Source organism: Myodes glareolus, chromosome 4 (genome assembly GCF_982192425.1).
Source record: "Myodes glareolus chromosome 4, mMyoGla1.1, whole genome shotgun sequence".
Lineage (NCBI taxonomy): Eukaryota > Metazoa > Chordata > Mammalia > Rodentia > Cricetidae > Myodes > Myodes glareolus.
The window spans coordinates 91,031,228-91,050,969 of record NC_142029.1 but is presented as its reverse complement, the minus strand read 5'-3'; the positions used below and the strand labels follow the sequence as shown (position 1 = coordinate 91,050,969).

The 19,742-nt window shown below is 49.7% G+C and overlaps 1 protein-coding gene across 5 annotated transcripts in view; it reads right to left on the bottom strand.

Moving 5' to 3' along the window:
• The window catches only part of St3gal4 (ST3 beta-galactoside alpha-2,3-sialyltransferase 4), a 41,214-nt gene extending 22,619 nt beyond the window's left edge, over positions 1-18,595 (bottom strand). Inside the window, exon 1 of one of the 5 annotated variants that reach the window (XM_048458703.3) lies at positions 18,555-18,595. The gene's annotated coding sequence lies outside the window, so the exon portion shown is untranslated. Of the gene's footprint in view, positions 1-2,332; positions 2,358-3,233; positions 3,428-17,274; positions 17,424-17,640; positions 17,780-18,554 lie in introns of those variants that run through there. The other 4 variants (XM_085689762.2, XM_048458704.3, XM_048458708.3 and 1 more) reach the window with 4 other exon arrangements.
• Positions 18,596-19,742: the final 1,147 nt, after the last annotated feature.

The window sequence follows — 19,742 nt, the reverse complement described above, 5'->3', positions numbered from 1 at the left end:
AGAGGAAGTTGTGAACACTGTCTCCAGGCAGCACTCAGGGCTCCTGAGCAAAGTATCTCTCTAGGCAACTGTCTGTCAAGAAGAGACCTTTCCAAAGCCACTGGCTGCCTCAGGTGGTGCACAGTGCTCAAGATCCTGACGCCAAATGAGTCATGTACAAGGCATGTGATCGACAAGTATCACTAATCACGCAAATTGGAAAAAAAACAACAACAAAGAAAAACAAAGGGCAAAATCGGATCCAACAATTCCACTTCTGAGTATGTACCCAAAGAAAGTGAAACCATGACCACCAAGAGATACACATACACCCATGTTTACAACGGAATTGGTCAGTCACAAGATCCAAAATGTGGGGACAATCCAAGCGTCTATGGAAAAGTGAAGTGATCAGAAACATTTCGCACCCATGTATCATGTAGCCTTGTGCAGCCACACAAGAAAATTCTGGCAATTGCTGCACAGTGGATGAACACTGAGGACAATATGCTAAGTGAAATAATGCATCCAGAAAGGTAACACTCTATGATTCCACCTAAAGGAGGCACTCCGTAGTCAAAAGCATAGAAACAGGAAGTAGAGAAGCAGTTGGTGGGGAGCAGGAAATGAGTTGTCAGGGGTTCCAAGTCTCTACTTCACAAAATGAAGAGTTCTTCAGTTTGATGGTGGTGATGGTGGAAAATTGTGAATGTCCTTAATGCCCTTGAACTATATGAAGAAAGGAGTTAGGGGGTGGCTCAACCCACAAAGTACCTGCCCTGAAACAGAAGAACCTGAGTTCAAATCACAAACAGTCATGTAAAAATCATGACTCAATCTGGATAAACCTAACAATGCAAATTAACTTGTGGACATGCTAGTATACACCCAGCCAAGCATGAACTGGGTGAGTTCCAGACTATCTCAAAAATAATAAAGAAAGAAAGAAAACGAAAAAACGGTAGCCAGTGTTCCTGAAGGTGACCCAAGGAGTCATTTGAACTCCACACGAACACACACACACACTTCAAAATCTTTAAATGAGTAAAACGGAAAATAAGATGTTATGATTATGTATTTTGCCATGATAAATCAGGGAGTCAGGTTTGATAGAACATGCTTGTAATTCTAGTCTATAATTCTAAACACTTGGTTGACACAGAAGACACAAGTTCAAAGTCAGCCTGGGCTACAGAGTTAGAACGTGTATTTTAAAAAAGAGAGAGGGTGGGAGGGATCAGGGGAGTAAGGACGAACACCTACTACGCCTGAAAGCATGCTGGTGGTTGGCAACCACGCATGCAGACAAAACCCCAGTATCTTTGGTCACACAAACATGTCGTTGGCTGGTAGTGGAGATGCAAACTGCTAGGAAGGCTTAGCAGAGCACTGCACAGTGTGAGTGATGCTGACGCCTGGAGCCATGCACACCTTCAAATCTAGCAATTCCATTTCCGGGTACACCCCAGAGTAACCTCCCTTTCACACAGACACTTCCATCGAGAGCACTTATTCAACACTGCCATAAGAGCAGAACAGAGAACGAGTACCGGGGGGAACCGGCTAAGTAAACTGTGGTCTAGTCACACAACTGAGCCCTCCTTTAACTGAAGTTATCAAACCATATGGATCGATTTAGATAAACAGAATACTACAAGTTTAATTTTTTTATAGTTTTCAAGACAGGGTTTCTCTGTCTGCCTTGGAACTCACTCTGTAGACCAGGCTGCCTTGAACTCAGAGGTCCATCTGCCTCTGTCTTCCAAGTGCTGGGATTAAAGGCGAGCAACACCATCGCCCGGCTCAAATTTAACCTTTATGTGTTACAAACAGATAAAGTATGGATCAGAAAACAATACTGCTCTATCATGTGTGTGTAAATTATATGCATGTGGTAAAAGAGCAAAAGAGACATATACCCAGCTTTAAGTAAAAATTAAATCCTGGACGTATGAGAAGAACAGAATAAACTGTGAGTGCACATCTTTAGGTTTATACTTGTCATGTCCTGTCCCCTTTCCCTTCCTGCCTTCCTTCCTTCCTATGCTGGGGATCATACCTAATGAGGAGTTGGACTCTCATCCTCTCCCTCACCCCATTTCCTCCACCTTTTTGGATGGGAGCTCACGTAGCCAAGGACAGACTTCCAGTCCTGGACACCCCACCCCCTTCTGTCTCTGCCTCACCCTTGCATTTCTTTCTTTTCTGGCAGTATAGAGGAATCGAACCTATGTCCTCCTCTATCCTAGTAAGTGTTCTACCACTGAGCTACAACCTTAATCCTCCACCTTTTTCTGTCTTAAAGGGAAAAGAAAGTATGACATAACATGGGGAAATGCTCACTTTTACTCACTTGATGATCTGGATGATTAATACCAGCCTGTTATGTTTTTAAAGGGCTGGAGATGCGGCTCAGTAGGAAGAATGTCTGCCCAGCACGCGCAAGGTCCCACGCTCAGTCCTCATCACTGTATGCACCAGGCATGATGCTTCATGCCTGTCCTCTCAGCTCTCAGCACATGAGAATTAAAAGCAGAAGATCAGACGTTCAAGGTGATTTTTGGCTCCATAGTGATTTTGAGGCTAGCCTGAGCTACATGAGACCCTACCTTAAAAAAATAAAACAAAAAAAAATTTAAAGCAGAACTAAGGTGTGACTAACCAGTTACTGTGAAGAATACAAACAAGCACATATGAGAAGATGCTCATCTGCATGTAAAACCCCAGCCTGGGCAGAGCCCTTGTCTAGCACACGCAAGGCTCTGAGACGGAGCCCCAGCACCCAAGAAAAAGCTCCACCTCCAGCATGCTTGGGGCACCACTTTTTCACTCATCCTGACAAAGGTCTGAGGCGCACAGCGATGGACGGGTATAAGGGAAACAGGGCCCCGTAAGTAGAACTGAAAACCAGTCAACGTTGTGGGTAGAGATTGAGCAATAGTTCTTAACATTCTTGTTAGAGTCCAAGGAAGTGATGCTCGAAAGACAAATACCATCCATCAGTGGTTTCTAAGGAACCGACTGCTGCACCTGTTGACCAGCCCGGTGACTTTGACTCTAGGGCTGCTGGCCAGAACCCCGAGTGCGATCACCTACAGAGCAGTCCCATGTGGCCATAGGAGAGCCATGAACAATGCCTCCCTTACCTACTCCTCAGAAGAGCTAGTCTAGAACAAAACTCCCGTCCCACTGCAATACTGCAATACCCCTAGGCTTCAAGAATATAACAAGGGCCAGGTGGTGATGCTACATACCTTTGATCCCAGCACTTGAGAGGCAAAGGCAGATGGATCTCTGAGTTCAAGGGTAATGATCTACAGAGTGAGTTCCAGGCCAGCCAGGGCTACACAAGGAAACCCTGTCTTAGGGGAAAATACAGTAAGGTTAGGTGCACAGCAGAAACAGCAGCCCATTCGGACCGCAGCCTCCTATACCCACGGTGCTGTCTTACGTGCCACCAAGAGCTATAAACAAGACGACAGGCCCACATATATAGAGCTGACACATAAGTAGAGACATACATATGATAAACAGAGATATAATTAAGGTAATGTAATGATGACTCATATTATGAAGCCTCTAACCAAAGGCAGTGATGCATACCTGGGCAGGTCCTCTACAGTCTAGTTAGGACTACCCCACTCAGAATCTGGTTTTAACCTGAACTCTACACGGAATAGGAACAGAAGGTTCTGGACTGAGAAAAACACAATGACCCCGCATTTGTGAGGTGGAGGGAAGAAAAACAAGTCCGACGTGACTGCTGGTGATTAGAGAGAGTCAACTCAAGGATGCCACATGTACCAGGGGATCTAAGACCCTGCACAGGCCACCCAATGAGCAAGGGTTGTCTAGATGTCATAGAAAGTCACAGCAGGGTATTAGTGATACCACTGGGTTAATTTTTTTTTTAGTTATAAACTGATTGGTCTATTAGCTCAGACTTCTTATTAACTCTTACAACTTTTATTAGCCCATTATTCTTGTCTATGTTAGCCATGTGACTCAGTACCTTATTAGGCGAGGCAGTCACATCTTACTTCTTCTGTGTCTGGGACAGGACTGCAGAAAGCGAATCCTCTTCCCAGAATTCTCCTGTTCTCATTGACCCCCTCTACTTCCTGTCTAGATGTCCAACCTATACTTTCTGCCTGGTTACTGGCCAAACAGCATTTATTTAAAATGTAATTGACAGAATATAGACCATTGTCCCACACCACTTTCCCCCCTTTTTTATAAAAAAAAAAAACAAGAATTCTGAATCTAATATCCTTTGTTTAGCTTTTCTCCTGACCATTAGCCATAACAACTTGTAACCAACATTCTAAACAAAAGAAAATATCCATAGTCCATTTTTGGGGAATGAGGGTGTAGTTTTCCAGGCTACTTCCTGCTGATTGGGGGTGCTGATAATCTTATAGAGACCTAAAAAAATTTAGAATTATGATGAAGTACTGACTGGAGTATCCTGTGAGGCTTGATCATCTCAGGCAGTATTTTGAATTTGTTCTGGATGCAGAACTCAGACATCTGGGCCCTCTGTTCCTACCGGAGATTTCTCAGGTGGTCTTCCTTGATCAAACCTAATATTTCTTAACTCAGAATAAATCCATAGCTCCTCATTTTCTATGGAAACAAAAGCAAATCCTCTTCTCCAAAGTAACATACCTTTTGACTTCAATTTTGAAGTCAAGATATTTTCAAAATACCTATCTTGGATTAATTCAGCAGCATTTATAAACAAATATCTTTTAGCAGCTGTTGCTCTTTCCTCAGCATTCAAACAATTCAAAGAGAGCATAATAACACACAGTATCCAGATTCTCTGTGTGTTTTCCATCTTTATGTGGCTTTATGTTAAACTCTATTTATTTTATTTTTACTTTTAATTTTTGGCTTTTTGAAATTGGTTCTCTGTGTATCTTTAGCTGTCCTTGAACTCCCTCTGTAGATCAGGCTGTCCTTGAACTCACAGATATCCACCTGCCTCTGTCTCCCAAGTGTTAGGATTAAAGATGTGTGCCACCACACCTTGAACTTGCAGAGGTCCATCTACCTCTGCCTCCCAATTGTTGGAATTAAAGGTGTGTGCCACCACACCAAACTACTCTCTTTTTTCTTTTTTCTCCAAAGCCTACATATATTTTTAAACACAGGAAACCATTTAGAGTTTTTTTCATCTTTGAATCTATCTTTACTGTATATCTCTCTTTTTCTGACCACATGAGTCTTTAATTTGCTAAGCAATATGGATAGAATTAAAGCTATGGCCTTGATGGCTGGATCCAGCCCATTCCTTAGCTTTCTGAGATTCCAGCCTCATGGTGGAGGTACAGGCAGGATCCATGTTTATTGCCACACTCTATGGCATTTCAAGGTCCCTGCCACCAAGCAAGCTGCAGCAGTCTGCTCACAAACCACATTCAAATGATCTGTAGCCAGACCTCCTGCCTAAAAGAGAGTTTGAGCTGGCAGGACGGCCCAGAAAGCCAGCATTTTAAAATGGCACAGCTTTTTTCCTGCTATGGCTGAAAACCAAAAAACATGCGGTAAGCTTTTCATCAACATCATTTAAGTGTTTCATGGCAGGACCTCTTAAAAGAGCTGCAAAGTTTTACAGCTAAAGCTGAGTCAGGAAGCCTCTCTTTTTTATTATTATTTTTAAATATTTATTTATTTTATGTATACTGTCTGTGTGTATGCCTGCAGGCCAGAAGAGGGCACCAGATGTCATGGTTATGAGTCACCATGTGGTTGCTGGGAATTGAACTCAGGACCTTTGGAAGAGCAGGCAATGCTCTTAACCACTGAGCCATCTCTCCAGCCCCTCAGGAAGCCTCTTTTAAATGAGAGCACTTGTCTCTAGCAAGCAGAGCCCAACTGAGAAAGGGCTGCTATCAACAAGCTATGCTTGACTCTATTATTTTATGTCTAGAATTACTTCTCAAGCTTTCTCAGGCTTTATATGGATGCAGTTGTCCACATGTTGGGCACCATTCTGTTGTCAGAAGTTTCTGCCCTGCCTGGTTTCCACAGTCGTTAAGTCCCAAAGAAATCACACAGAGTTTAACATTAGTTATAAACTGATTGGCCCATTAGCTCAGACTTCTTATTAACTCTTACATTAGCCCATTATTCTTGTCGATGTTAGCCATGTGGCTTGGTACCTTATTTGGCAAGGCAGTCACATTTTGCTTCTTCTGTGGCTAGGTCAGAACTCCACTGGGTTAAATTTTAGAAGATTCCTGGAGCAATTGGGCAGCTTATGAGAATAATTTCTTTTCATTCTGAAGGCACTCTATGTGCTCCTGCTCCATCCAGTACACTCTTATTCACTGATGATGAGTGTCCAGATCCCCCTGCCTGAGATCGTGACCCCAGGACCATATTCACACCCACACCTGAGAAGACAGCCACTACTGGGTGAGGGAGGAGTGGGGCAATGCTAGGGAGGTCACCCCACTCTTTCCTCTCTGCAAGTGCAATACCTTTGACAGCTGATTGTCAGTGCCCAGGCTCAGGGCTGGTTCCAGCTGACACAACCAGGCAGCTAGACCTTGGACAAACATTCATAGCCTAAGTGGTGCAAGCCCCAATACTCTAGACAGTGCCCATTACTAAGCAACCTCTTCCAAAGTAACGTTCCTTCCACAGTGAATGATCCTCTCTAGCTCAAACGGAGGTACCCTGACTTACAATGGGACTAGGTCCCAAAACAGTCTCATGAGCTGACAACACTACAACTCTAAAATGCACCTGATATCCATGCTCTAAGTGCTGAACATCCTATCTTAACAACCCAGTCTGTTGGGCGGGCAACAATGTCCATCCTGTGATCGTCTGGCTGGCGGGGTTCCGGTGCCTGCTCTTTGCCAGCATCACAAGATAAACATCCTGCATATCACTGGGCTCGTAAGGGGCAAAATTCAAAACTCTAAATATGGTTTCTACTCAGTGTGCACTGCCCTGACACACTAAGATTGTTTGTTTTTAATCTTTGCAAGTCTTCACATGCCATTACAATTCTTTTTCCTTTTTCCCTTAAAGCAAACTTTGATAAGTTGAGAACCATCTTTGTTCCCTATGTCTCCAAGCAGGAACAAGGTAGAGAAATGTGTAGTCCAAGAATAGACGTTTGCTCAGAGCTCCACGCCTGCTGTTGGCTGTCAGCTCTTATCTGGGAGTCACTGGGAGCAGCACTTGTTGTTAGAAGACTCTCCCCACACCCAGGTCATTTCTGTTGAACTGCACTCCCTCTGCCCTTCCCCAGAACATAAGTCAGCTCTAAGTGGACTCGTGGCCTTGAAATGTTTTTGAGCCCTAACTCAAGAACAAGGAAGTCTATATATCCATAGGGAGAGTTCTTCAGAATTCCTAGGGAAGGACTCAGAGTTAAAGGTATAAGGAAGTGCGAAAGGTTAGGCTGGAGAAGGGTAGTACAGTGGGGTCAAGCAAAGGCCTCCTAGAAGGGATGTGCAGAGTGAGGAGGAAAATCAAGCCCCCCTTCCTATATCAGTTTGTCTGAACACAGACATACACACACAGAGACACATACACACAGACACACACATACATAGATAAACAGACACATACACAGACCAACACAGACACACACATACACAGACATACACACACATACACATACACACAGACAGACACACATATGCACGCACACACAAACAATCATACACACAGACAGACACACATGCACACAGACACACACACACACACAGTTTTCCTCAGAGTAAAAGCAGAAGATGAGGGCAGGGGAAGGACGAGGCTGGTGTTCTGGGTACCATTGAAAAAGACAAGGCTTTGAAGTCCTTGAACAACAGACCCTCCGGGCTGACAGGCTGGCTGGTGCTCAGGTTTACAGAGGCCACCCAGGGCCACCTCTTACCCAGCTGGCCCCTTGTGGGGAGGGTAGAAATAACTGTCTGAGCACCGACAGCTCCATCACACCACAGAGCCAGCCCCTTCCCCAGCCAAACTTGTGTTGCCTCAGTAACACCTACACTTAGCCCCACCTGGCAATAACTTGTACATATCTCTACTATAAACACACACACGGCACCACAGTGGCCTCCCACATACACACAAGTGCTCACAAACACAGCTCTCATTCCTTTCCTTCCCTACCCACTCCACTGCCACATACAGCTTCTGAGGTCTGCTGGGCCCCGTCGGCCAGGGAACTCTCTTCCGCCATTCCTCGGTGGTGCACTGCTCTCTGATTTCCTCAGTTTCAGCTCTGAGTCCAGCTGTTTGTTTGTGTGGCTGCAGGTCCCTGGAGCTCTCCGCCAGGGAGCCTGGAGCTTCGAGGAGCAGGGAGTGGTTACATCTGCTCTCTGGGGACCTCTGAAAGCTGGATAAAGGGAATCCCTGATCCTACTGCCTCTGTCCTTCCAAATCCAACTGTCAAGAGGAAAGGTCACCTCCTGTCGTCCTCAGAAGCAGTAAGAACGAGGACACCAAAGAGGAGGCTGCAGGACTATAAACAAGGAAGACACAGGGCACAAGTCCCGGAGAGGCATTTCAGCCACACTAATGGACTCCTCAAGAGTGTCCCCACAGGGCTGGAGAGTCCCAGTAAACCTGTGCCCACAGCCCTGCACACGGCAGAAGAGGGAGGCTCTTCCCGGCCTGACACCCACAGCCTGTACTACCATCCTCCAGGACTGTTCAGTCCTCTATCTATGCCTAATCTAGACAAGGGTCTGACCTCTCAGCTCACTGAACACCAAACCTAGAAAGTCCTAGGTTCCCTAGGTTCTCCCCCACCCTTACCCCCACCCACCCTGTTCAAAGAGCATGGGCTCAAGCCTGAGACTTCAGCATCCACAGGATCATCCCAGCACCCAGGCCTGGAATGGAGGCAGTAAAAGCCCAAGACTCCGGTCAGTCAATGCCTGGGCTCTGAGGATTCTAGTGTCCAGTCTTCAGCAGACCTGGGCTTTGCCCCACACCCACGTCCCCCTGGAACAGCAGGGCCAAGAGTCCTGCTGCATACCTCCAGGCAGAGATCATAAATGAGCTGCAGCAATGCCATGGGTCAAGACACATGTCCAAACTTCCATCTATGAGGTCCCAAAGCCACGCTCAGGATGACCAGCATCCTGGCCAGCAGTACTTCTTGCCACCCTTTTAGGAGTCATACTTCTCCACAGGTTGGATGTGCATAGCCTTCACAATACTTTTCCAGATGCAGAAAAGTTTTTTTTTTAAAGAGAGAGAATAAACAACAGATACCAGGAAAACCAGAAATTGAGACACAGAAAAGAAATAGACCTGGAGATAATCTAGAAGGATGAGTCCCCATAGGGGTGTAGGCATCCCTGTAAGGCAGGAGAGGCCAGAGACCCCACATATTCTCCAGGCCTCTTCTATTGTTCATTAAGTGCTCAGGTCCCGGGCTCGGCTCTGGTCCCCACCCCTACTCCAGGGCACACCTAGCTCTGGCCAGCTCACCTGGCCCTGCTGGCATATCAGCCCAGCTGCTCCTGAAAGAGGCTATTTTCTTCCCTCTCAATTTGTACAGCTGCTGAGACGGTGATGTAGAGAAGAGAACAGGGTGTTGCAGGGGACAGGGCCACAGATGGAGTCAATCAGCAGGCTGAGCGGAGTGTAGGGACAGCCTGGTATGGTGCAGGGAAGAGCCACTTCCTAATCACTGCAGAAGGAAGTAGCCCAGGATTCCAGAAACAGGGCTGCTCTAGGACAAGGGAACAGAAGCCCAGTGGCAAGGGAAGAAAATGAATCACTTTTTATTTTATTTATTTGTTTGTTTTTAGACAGGGTTTCTATGTGTAGTGGTGGCCATCCTAGAACTCGCTCCGTAGACCAGGCTGGCTTTGAACTCACAGAGATCCAACTGCCTCTGCCTCCCAAGTGCTGGGATTAAGGGAGTGCGCCACCACTGCCTGGCTATGCAGAATCTATTCAGTTCAAGGGTGAGGTCAAGGACTAACTTCTCAGGCCTCACTCCCAAACAGGTCCCACAGTCCTTTCTTAGCTGACACTGACTGATGGGAAGGGTCCAAGGGGAGGAAGACAACACGGAAAGGAAGGGTGCTGCACCTGAAAGTCACGCCCTACCCACTGCTGGAGGCAGGAAATAGACCGTGATGTCAAAACCTACCCTCTTCCCCCTCAGTCTTCCTCTCAGTGGTCTCACCAGTTTTCTCTCCCAAGCCCGTTCCTGGTGTCTCCTGGTCTACAGTACCTCCCCTGCCCCCACTCTAGTTACATAAGGGGCCTGAGAACACACAGAGGGAGCTTTGTTGTCAAACCAAATCCATACGGAGCCGCAATCAGCCAAGGCAGCTGTTCCCCATTCCGTCCGCCTTGGCAGGACTGAAACTCTGGGCAGGAAGCCCCTACACGCCTCCATTTGGGAAGACAGGGGACAAACACTGGCCCCAGGGCCCCTGGGCAGTTGAATGGGTGGCCGGGGATCAGTCACCACTGTGTGGGACCACTGCAAGGAACCAGCTGGTCACTAAGAGAGAACAAAGCCTCAGTTCAAAGCCAAGGTCATGAAGACAACAAAGAAGCAAACTCGAGAGCGGGAGCCAGCAACATAGTGCCAGGCCCTGGGTAAGGAGTGTGGAGCCAGGCGAATGCATCCCAGGTTCTGCTCACACACTGACTTATGCCCCTACACTCTCTTGCACAAAGGTAACCCATGCACACAGCCCCCCCCCCCCCACACACACACAAGGTGTGCTTACTGGCAGGGAACTGGGAAGAAATCTCTCTGCTCTGGCCAGCTCTCTCCAGTAGATGCCTCTGAGGCAAGACTGGGAGCTCTGGAGAGCTGAAAGATAAAAGAGGGGGCCAAAGAGGAACCCAGAAAGGGAAGAAACAATGAATTTGGAGAGAAGAACCCACAACGCTGTGAGGACAGCCAACACTCCAACAACACACCCTCTGCCCCAGCCTCTCAGCTCTTGCTCCGTCAAACAGACATGGCCAATCCAGTCTAATCCAGGCCACTGGGCATTTCCAGACCATTCATTTTAGCTCACCAAGTCCTAGAGGGCCACCACACCCTAGGAGAGATTAGCCTTAACAACTGGGAGCATGTTAAGCAGATGGGCTGAACAAGAAAGGCATGTGGGGGTTCAGGAATGAAAAAATCGGGGTCATACCAAGGCTAGGCCTGCACCTTCCCTCCCTGCCTTGGGGAGAGATGGCTCCCGTGACCTTGAATACGGAGAGGCCTTTCCGGCTTCCTCTCCATCATCTGCAAAAGGAAAGATTATGGTGCAGTCCTGGGTACCAGGCGGGTGCTAGAGCTGGGGATGCGATGGTGACGAGGGCCCAACCCGACAGCAAGATAACACTAATGCCTGCCTCTGAGGTCTCTTCCAGGCGGAGAAGTGTTGACCTTGTGCGTTGCAACCCTTGAGCGAGGCAGCTACTATACCTGGATCTCAATAAAACAGACTTCTGGTTTAGAAAACCAAATCAAAAGCAAGATCTGCCTGAGCGTGTCACTTGTGTGAACAGAGGACACAGAAATGGCTCTGGGTCCTGCCCAGCTCAATGCTCTTCTTCTCCAGGGCCCAAAGGCAGTCTCTGTGGAGTAAAAGAAGGCCAGCCAGCTTTGGTAGTGTGCTACATTCCAGGCACAAAAGCTATCTCAAGTGCTATCTCATTAAGGAGTGTTAATTTCTTGGAGGTGTAAATAATGCTAACAAGGCTGCTGAAGGTAGGAAAGGAGAGAAGCTGAGTCTACACCCTGTCCCCAAGGACACAACTCCCCTGGCTTCACAGTCCTGGGGAGCACTGCCTTCGGCTCAACCAACACTTAGAGTTCCCCCTGAACTCAGAGGAGTGAGATGGGTGCAGAGTGGTGGAGGCAGAGGCCTCAGGAAACGGTCACAGAACACTGGCTCAAGGTGACACGAAGGACAAGGGCAACTCAGGATGGTCATTACCAAAGATGACCAAGTCATGTGACAAGACTGTGGGAGCAAAGGTGACAGAACCATACAGTCCCAGGAACAGGAGAACACTCTTGGGGGGAGACGAAATAGAGGTTTTGGAAGAAAAAAAAAAACAAAACTATTTTTTCTTTAAGTTACAAAGTCTCTGTCCCAGTTTGAGGAGAGTTTAACTGGAACCCAGTATGTAGAGATGGGAATAAGCCGCTTACTCCCCAGATGCCACCCAACGAAGTGCTCAGCCGCCAAGGCGCCCTTCCTGGGCAAATAACAAGAAGTTGACACAGGAACAGGAAGTGAGGTTATGACCAGTCTATGCGGGGATCTGAAAGTTACTAAAAAGGACTGACTAGCTGGACTTGGCGTGGAGAATGGGGCATGTTCTCCTCGGGGGACTCCTGCCTGCCTGTGTCTCTGAAGACAGGACGCCCACCCCTATCCTAACCTGGGACTGGGCAGTGTAGAGACAAGCTAGAAAGCCCGAACTACATGCTTTTCATTAACTCCTCAAAGGAATGTTTACTAAGCAATTATTTGCTAGTCATCATTCCGGGCAATAAGAATAGAGCAGTGAAAGCCAAGGGCAGTGGCTCTCGTGCATTTAATCCCAGCACTCTAGAAGCAGAGTCAGGCATAGTTATGGGTTCGAGGCCAGCTTGGTCTATATAGGGAGTTCTAAGACAGCTAAGGCTATGCAATGAGATCCTGTCACAAACAAACAAAGAATACAGCAATGAGCAAGGCAGTTGAAGCCCTAACCGTCAGGGAGGAAAACGCCTTAAAAGTGTTCCCATCCAAAAAAAAAAAAGTGTTCCCATCCATTCAACACCATGAGCACACACACCTCCTTGGTCTTCCTCCCCTCTCTACTGCCCTTGTTTCTGTCAAGGTCACTGGTACATCTCAATGACATGCAGTGGCCATCAAATGGGAGGTTTCTAAAGCTTTGCATGTGGCCACCTGAAGGTCCCTAGCTGGCTTCTCTCCCTGCCCAGGGAGTGACCGGAGTGCTGTGGGCTTCACGTGTGCATTTTATTTTACAGCAAGGTAAAACTAGGCATCTCTTCTCGCCAGCTCTGTGAGTAAAGTAACTGTAGCTCTATTTTCCCGTTCCCAGAGCTCCAGGGCCCTCCAGGCTATGCCGCCAATAATTCTAAGCATCCCCATCACCAGGGCATGCCCAGCATCCCTCCTCCTGGGCCAGGCCAGCGACCTCAAAGAGACGAGATGGGGTCTTTGGAGAGTCCCTCTGGCACTCACAGAGCACAGGACATCAAAGGTATCCTTTCTAAACCAGACACTAAGGAGAGCAGTGACCTGGGCAGGTTCCCAGGCTCCGACACCAGCACAGCAGAGCCCCACCCCTTCCCCACGTGTCCCAGCAGTTGTGGGCGGTGGCCACAATTCCAAGGAATAGGAGCAGGCAGGCGGGGCAGATGGAAGCAATTACCCCGCGCTGGGAAAGCAGAGAGGCGTTGGGTTGGGAGGGGCCTGAAGGGAAGGAGGGCGGTAGTGAAGAGCAGAGCCTCGGCCTTCCCCACTGAAAGGGATGAGAAGCCCTACTCCAGGCTAGACTTAAGTTAAGACAGCAACGAGAGGCCTGGGTTTGTATAACCCCCCCCTTGACAGTAAATCACCGTGACCTTGACATCCTTCTTGTCCCGTTCCCTGATGGGACTGGTTAAGACAAGCTCCAGCTAGGAAGTGGAGAAAACAGGGCTGAAAAGTGTGCCTGTTGGAAACAGGTCGGTCCCAGCTCCACAGTTTAGAATGTTGTGACCTTGGTATAGTAATTTTCATTTTCCCCGGACTGTTTCATTTACAAAGAGGCTTACAGGAGGTGACACAAAGGGTACTGAGCTGCTTCCCCTCCCCCTCCGTTTTCCAGTTTTCCATTAAATTGTGTAAATCCGTGTCCATGAGCTTGTACACGCGCCACTGTGGACACATACCGCAACATACATGTGGAGGTCAAAGTACAACCTCAGCCTCTCACCTGGTTTGAGACAAGGTCTCTTTGTTGTTTACTACTGCATATGCCAAAGCTAGGTGGCCCTCCAGCTTCCAGCAATTCTCCTGCCTCTGTCTCCCACCTCACTCTAAGAACACTAGGATTACTGAGGCACACACCCACTCACTCAGGCCCTCATGCTTAAATAGCCCCCAAGTCTGGCTTTAAGTCCCTTTTCTTTCTTCGGGGTGGGGGTGAGGAGGGGGATTTGGGGAACAGTGTTTCTCTGTGTAACTTTGGAGCCTGTCCTGGAACTCGCTCTGTAGATCAGGTTGGTCTCGAACTCACAGAGATCTGTCTGCCTCTGCCTCTGTTGGGATTAAAGGCGTGTACCACCAATGCCCGACCAAGCCCCTTTTCACTATAACATTACGCTTCCGTGGGAGAGGACACGGGGTAGACTGTGGGTACACGTGGCATCACTACAGCTGCTGTAGAACTCAACTCACACCTGGAAGATTTCGGTCCAAAGCAGAAATACTGTGTGCTTTGACCCAGTACTTGCAAAACTGGTCCCCGGACTCTTCAAGTTGCGTCCCTTCAGAGATGAAAGCAAGATCCTAGAGCCCCTGACCCCAGAACAGGCCTGAGCAAAGTTGCAGGCAGGAGGACAGGACTATCCCAAAGCTCCAACCGCTGTTGGGCTTCTTCACACTCACTGAGAGAGCAACTGCCTCAATCTTAGCAACAGCACCTTCCTCCCTGGCCAGTCTAGAGCAGAACCCCAGGGCTTCAGATAGAGACAATCCTATCAGCCTTCTGCACAGCAGCTTTGGGGGTCATGTGGGAAGGGCTGCACTTGTGGACACCCACACTCTGAAAGCCACAGACCAACACAACCCTTGGGTGGATTTCAGAATGGGCTCTGCCTGAGACTCAAGTGATCCTTGGGCCCACATGTGACCACCACCTCCACCTGCATTAGCCAGACACACCTCAGGAGTGTAGAAGATGTGGCGGTGTTGGGGGGGTGACACTCTCCTCCTCCTAGGGGGGCTCCGAGCACTCACACAACGTTCTCTGGGAAAGGTTGGCGAAGGAAGGTATAGGCTAATGAGGACAGCCACTTCCTAGCCATCCTTGTAGTAACTAAGAACTTCTGGTGTTTAGGAAGAAGGAGGATCTTGAGGGCCAGAGGGCAGAAAAATGGGAGCTATGTCATCCAGCACCAGTTCAGCGCAGGGAAGAAGACGAAACGATGCTATGGAACTCAATGGCGGGAAATGGAGCAGGTAGAGTGAACCCCACTCGCCCTGTCCTCCGACGTCCAATGTCTATCTCCTAGTAGGCCCGCAGCTTTGCCTTGATTGAAGTCTGTTGGCTCAGCCTTCTGACCTTCCTGGTGCCCCACGCTCCCTCCTGAAGCCTGAGCCTGACAGCTTGCAACTACTTGGTATCATCTGAGGCAGAGTGGTGTCCTCCCTCTAACACATGGTGCAAACCTTGAACCACTGTGACAGGAGGGGGTTCCCTATTTCACTGGGCAACCTTGGGAGAGGTACTCTGAGGAGAGAACGGAGGCCTGAAGTAGCCTGCAGAACAAGGGCAGACACCAGCCCGGGGGAGTAACTGCAGCCTGGCCATGACTCTACATGGTGCTAAGAAGTGGAACTGACCTCCGCTCCTCCCTACCCAGGGAAGAAAGGAGTTTCTTCCCAGGAATTTTGACAGTTCCAGAAATGGGCAGATTCTAAGTTCTACCCGGAAAATGAAATTCTGTGAGGCTAAAACAGCTGGCAGGGTAGAGAGGCCCTGAGCACTCTGTGGGTGAGTCACTGCTTCAGGAAAGGGAGCAAGGGAGCGAAGGGACGATAGCCTCGAGGGCACCAGAAGCTTCCTCACCCTGGGCATCCACTCCGGGTGAGATGGGGGCTTCCTCTCTTGCTGCAGTCACCCACTCCCAAGCTAAAGAGGCACTTTCAGGCTAAAGGCTATGCAGGCAACTTTAAAAAAAAACCTGTATGAGTGCTTTGCCTGCATGGACTTCTGTGCACCACATGCATTCCTGGTGTCTGTAGAATCCAGAAGAGGGTGTCGGATCCCGTGGAACTGGAATTAACCATTATATGGGTGTTTGAGAATTGAGCCTGGGTCCCCTGCAAGAACACCCAGTTCTCTTAACCACTAAACCATCTCTCCAGCCCCCAGAAGGGGGTTATTGAGACTGGGTTTCATGCAGCCTCGTCTGGCCTCAAACTCCATATGGAACAGAACCGATCTACCACCCAAGTGCTGGGATCCCATCTCCTGAGTGCTGGAACAATAGGCTTGTACCACCACCACAAGTTTAGACAGTGTAGGGAATCAAACATAACGGGTTTAGACAGCCAAGCACCCTACCGGCTGCCTCCCTTATCTCCACCCCACCCCAGTACTACGCAGGTAAGTGCTCTGCCACACCCCCGGTTCCTAATTTACTTTTATGACTTCTGTCTACATTATCTCCACTGTCACCCTGAAGTCTCGGGGGGCTGGCCCCAACTCCTGGCTCGCCCTGGAGGAGCACAGGGTTTCACTAAGCTCCCTCTGCTCTCTCTCGGCAACAGCACGGACTACCAGGGGTGCGCAGAAAGTTCGAGAAAAGTGGGTAGCCTCCGCGGTCTCAGAGGGCATTTGCAGGCCAACTCCCAACAGAGCAAAACATGTCTAGTTATTTCCCAGACTCTATGTAACCGGCACCTCCTAGGTAGCACTCTAGGGCTGTTTGAGAAAGTAAGGTAATAATACATGTAGTTTCAATAGCAAATACGCAACTCTCCGCGCCAGCACTTTCCCAAGTACTTACACATATCATTTTAAACCTCCTAGGCAGAGGCCTGGAGGGGCCAAAGTAAGGTCTGTAGAATTGTTCCTGTACCGTGGTACAGGTTCATGCCCCTGTAATATAACCTACACTGTGGCACTGCCTACACCCCTAGCCTGCAGGCAGTCTTCTAAGCCGGACCCTGGGGATCCAACCCGGAGAACGAAGAACACAGCAGATCAGGCCTTATAGACCAGAAAAGTCCACACCCCCCGCCAAGCCTGGGAATGGCAGACACGTTGGCATCTCAGGGCTGCCCAGAGGTCCCAGCCAGCAGGGATCTCGGAGAGGCACCCAAAACAGACATGTGAAGGGTTTTGCTTCCCAGCTCGGGCTCAACCTATTCAGTCCTATTCCTTCCCAATGACCACCACCCAGACAACTTGGAAACACAGCTGCCTAGGCCCAAAGACCCCCTCATATCGCGGCTGACTCCTTGGGCACAGCCGGTCTGCGGTTGGCAAGCCCACCTTGGGGCTTTGCTCAGCGACCTTGCAACTCCAGCAAAAGACAGACCCTGCAAAGCTTGTCACCTCTAGCAAAGTCGGCCCACATGTCCTGGACTTCGGGGGATGCTAGAGGTGGTGGACATCTATTCAGCCCGGGCGCAGGAACGACAAGGGTGGGGGTGAGAAACTTTCCGGAGAATTGTCCCGTTTGTTCACTCCAAAAGAGCGAAACGAATCAGGCTTCCCGCGAAAATCGAGTCCAGGAAAAGGGACACAGCTCCCCAGGGCTGTGGCCGCACCACATCGACCCCGTGCAGCGTGGCGTCCACGTGCCGGGCCCGACCACCTCCCCGAGCCGTGGCGCGAGGCTGGAGCCCCGGCCGCCCGGGCAGTCCCGGCGCTCCCCGCCCTCCGCCGCGGGGCCCCAGAGCCCGGCCGCCGCGTACTCACCCTCACGGGTGGAGCGGGGCGGGGCGAGGTAGATCCGCGCGCAGCTCCGATCCGCTAGGCGCCCGGGCTGGCGGGGCAGCACTGGCGCAGCGGCTCCGCTCGGCCCGGTCCCTGTCCCAGGAACGGGGCCGGCCTGGGAGCGGGCAAGTCCGCCTCGAGGGGAGGCGGGGGCCGGGGCTCGGACTGGGGGCGGGGAAGGGGCCGGACACGCTTGCGCACACGGCCGGGAAGCCAACAGCCGAAAACGCCGCGCTGGAGGGAGGGTGCAGAGGAGGGAGGGGGCCGCCGGGGGAGGGAGGCGGCGGAGGAAGGAGGGAGCTGAGGAGGGAGGGTGGGCTCCGGGGAGGGAGGGCGCGCTCAGGAGGGAGGGCTCGAAGATTGGGGTTGTTGTGGAGGCCTCCGAGGTTCGGAGAGAGGCGCCCGGAGGCCGGGGTACTGGAGGCCGGTTCGAGTGAGGGCAGGCCCAGGGCAAGCGCTGCCTGTGACTGGCGCCAAGATGAGTATGCCCAACGTGGTGATCCCACACTCTCCTGGGAACAATAAGGCCCAAGAAAGGCTTCTTTGCCGTCCCCGCGCGGTGAAAAGTGTCCTTTTCTCTCTACAGTAACTGAGGTGCAGGAGCCCATGCTTGGTTCCAATATACCCGCTTGCCCTCATGGCAGTCAGCTGACCTAAACCGATTCGCGGGCCTTTCCCCTGCCTCGGGCTGGCTCGGGCGCCCCAAACTGCCCCCTCTGCACCCTCCCTTGTATACCCTGCTTTAGCCTCGGATAACTTCTCAGTTTCCGTTCTTGCTGAAGGCGCCAGGCATCCTGTCTCCAGGGGAAACCCCAACAAGCCTTTAACCCTGATTCCTTGGGCTCTAGAATTGCCTGGACTGAAGAACAGTGCAGAAACCGCCTTGCAGGACTGACCTTTTCAGGAGTCAGTAGTTTCACGGAGTTTCTAGCGTGGGGCACCAAGGAAAGTGTCAGATCCAGTCCCTGTCCTCGGGAAGCTTACTACTGTCCAGCTGCAGAGAGAGGACTTAGGGTGGACTCCCTTCAAGAACCAGGCGGCACAGGATGTGACTAAGTGCAAGATATGAAAACTGACAGTAAGCGCCCAGGGTTCCAGTGAACTGACAGTTTAGTCAGCTTCGGGGGAAGCTGGAGGTCTCCGCTGGTGTTAACTTCCAATTCACAAGTCCTGTGAGAAGGAAGAGCCAGCTTCCAGCTTCTTCCATTGGTGACGGCTCCCACCTAAATTATACCTTGCATAGGCAGAAGCTGTTTGGCATCTCACCAAAACCTAGTTTTATTTGAATGATGCACTCGGCCTGTCAGTCACGTATTCATTCAACAAATATTTATTACGTATCATGTCCCGGGCTGGAACTAAGCTGGGACTAGGGATCACAATAACTATGTCTCTGTGTTGGGCAAGTCAAGAAGAAGAAGGAAGATTCCTATTTTGCAAAAGAAAAACTGCCCCCAGGAGAAACAGCGACTCCTCTGAGTGAATAGATGTGTCTGGAGAGCTGATCCAAGAAACAGTCCGGCCTCCAAAGCTGGCTAAGTCTTCACCAGAGTAGGTTCGAAGACAAGTTCACACTGATTTCCATGGCTAAGGGTCATGGAAAAACCCTTCTGCCATTAAAATGGAGCTTGAGAATCAGCCTTTTTTGCTTCTCGAGACCTGAGTTCCAATCCTGCCTCTGCTACTAAATACCTTTCCTTTTCTTACTGGAAAGAGAAATCAATGGAAATAACTGAGATTATTCAAAGTACTGAACGAGGCCACGGAGGTGAACTTGCCATGAAACCACAGAATGATAACTAAGCTCTCATTAAACATGCAAAAGAATACCTTTTTGTTGTTGAAAAATATTTTTTAGTAAAGATACATTTAAAATTTTATTAACATTTTTTTTTCATTCATTTAACATACCAACCAGTTTCGCTTCCCTCCTGTTCCTACTCCCCCCATCGTCCCCCTCTCCATTCACTCCTCCTTCATCTCCAGACGGGGCAAGGTAATCCAGCATGGGGAACAGCTAAGCACCTGATCTCACTGCTAAGAGCCTTACAAACAGACCGAGCTACACAACTGTCACAGACATG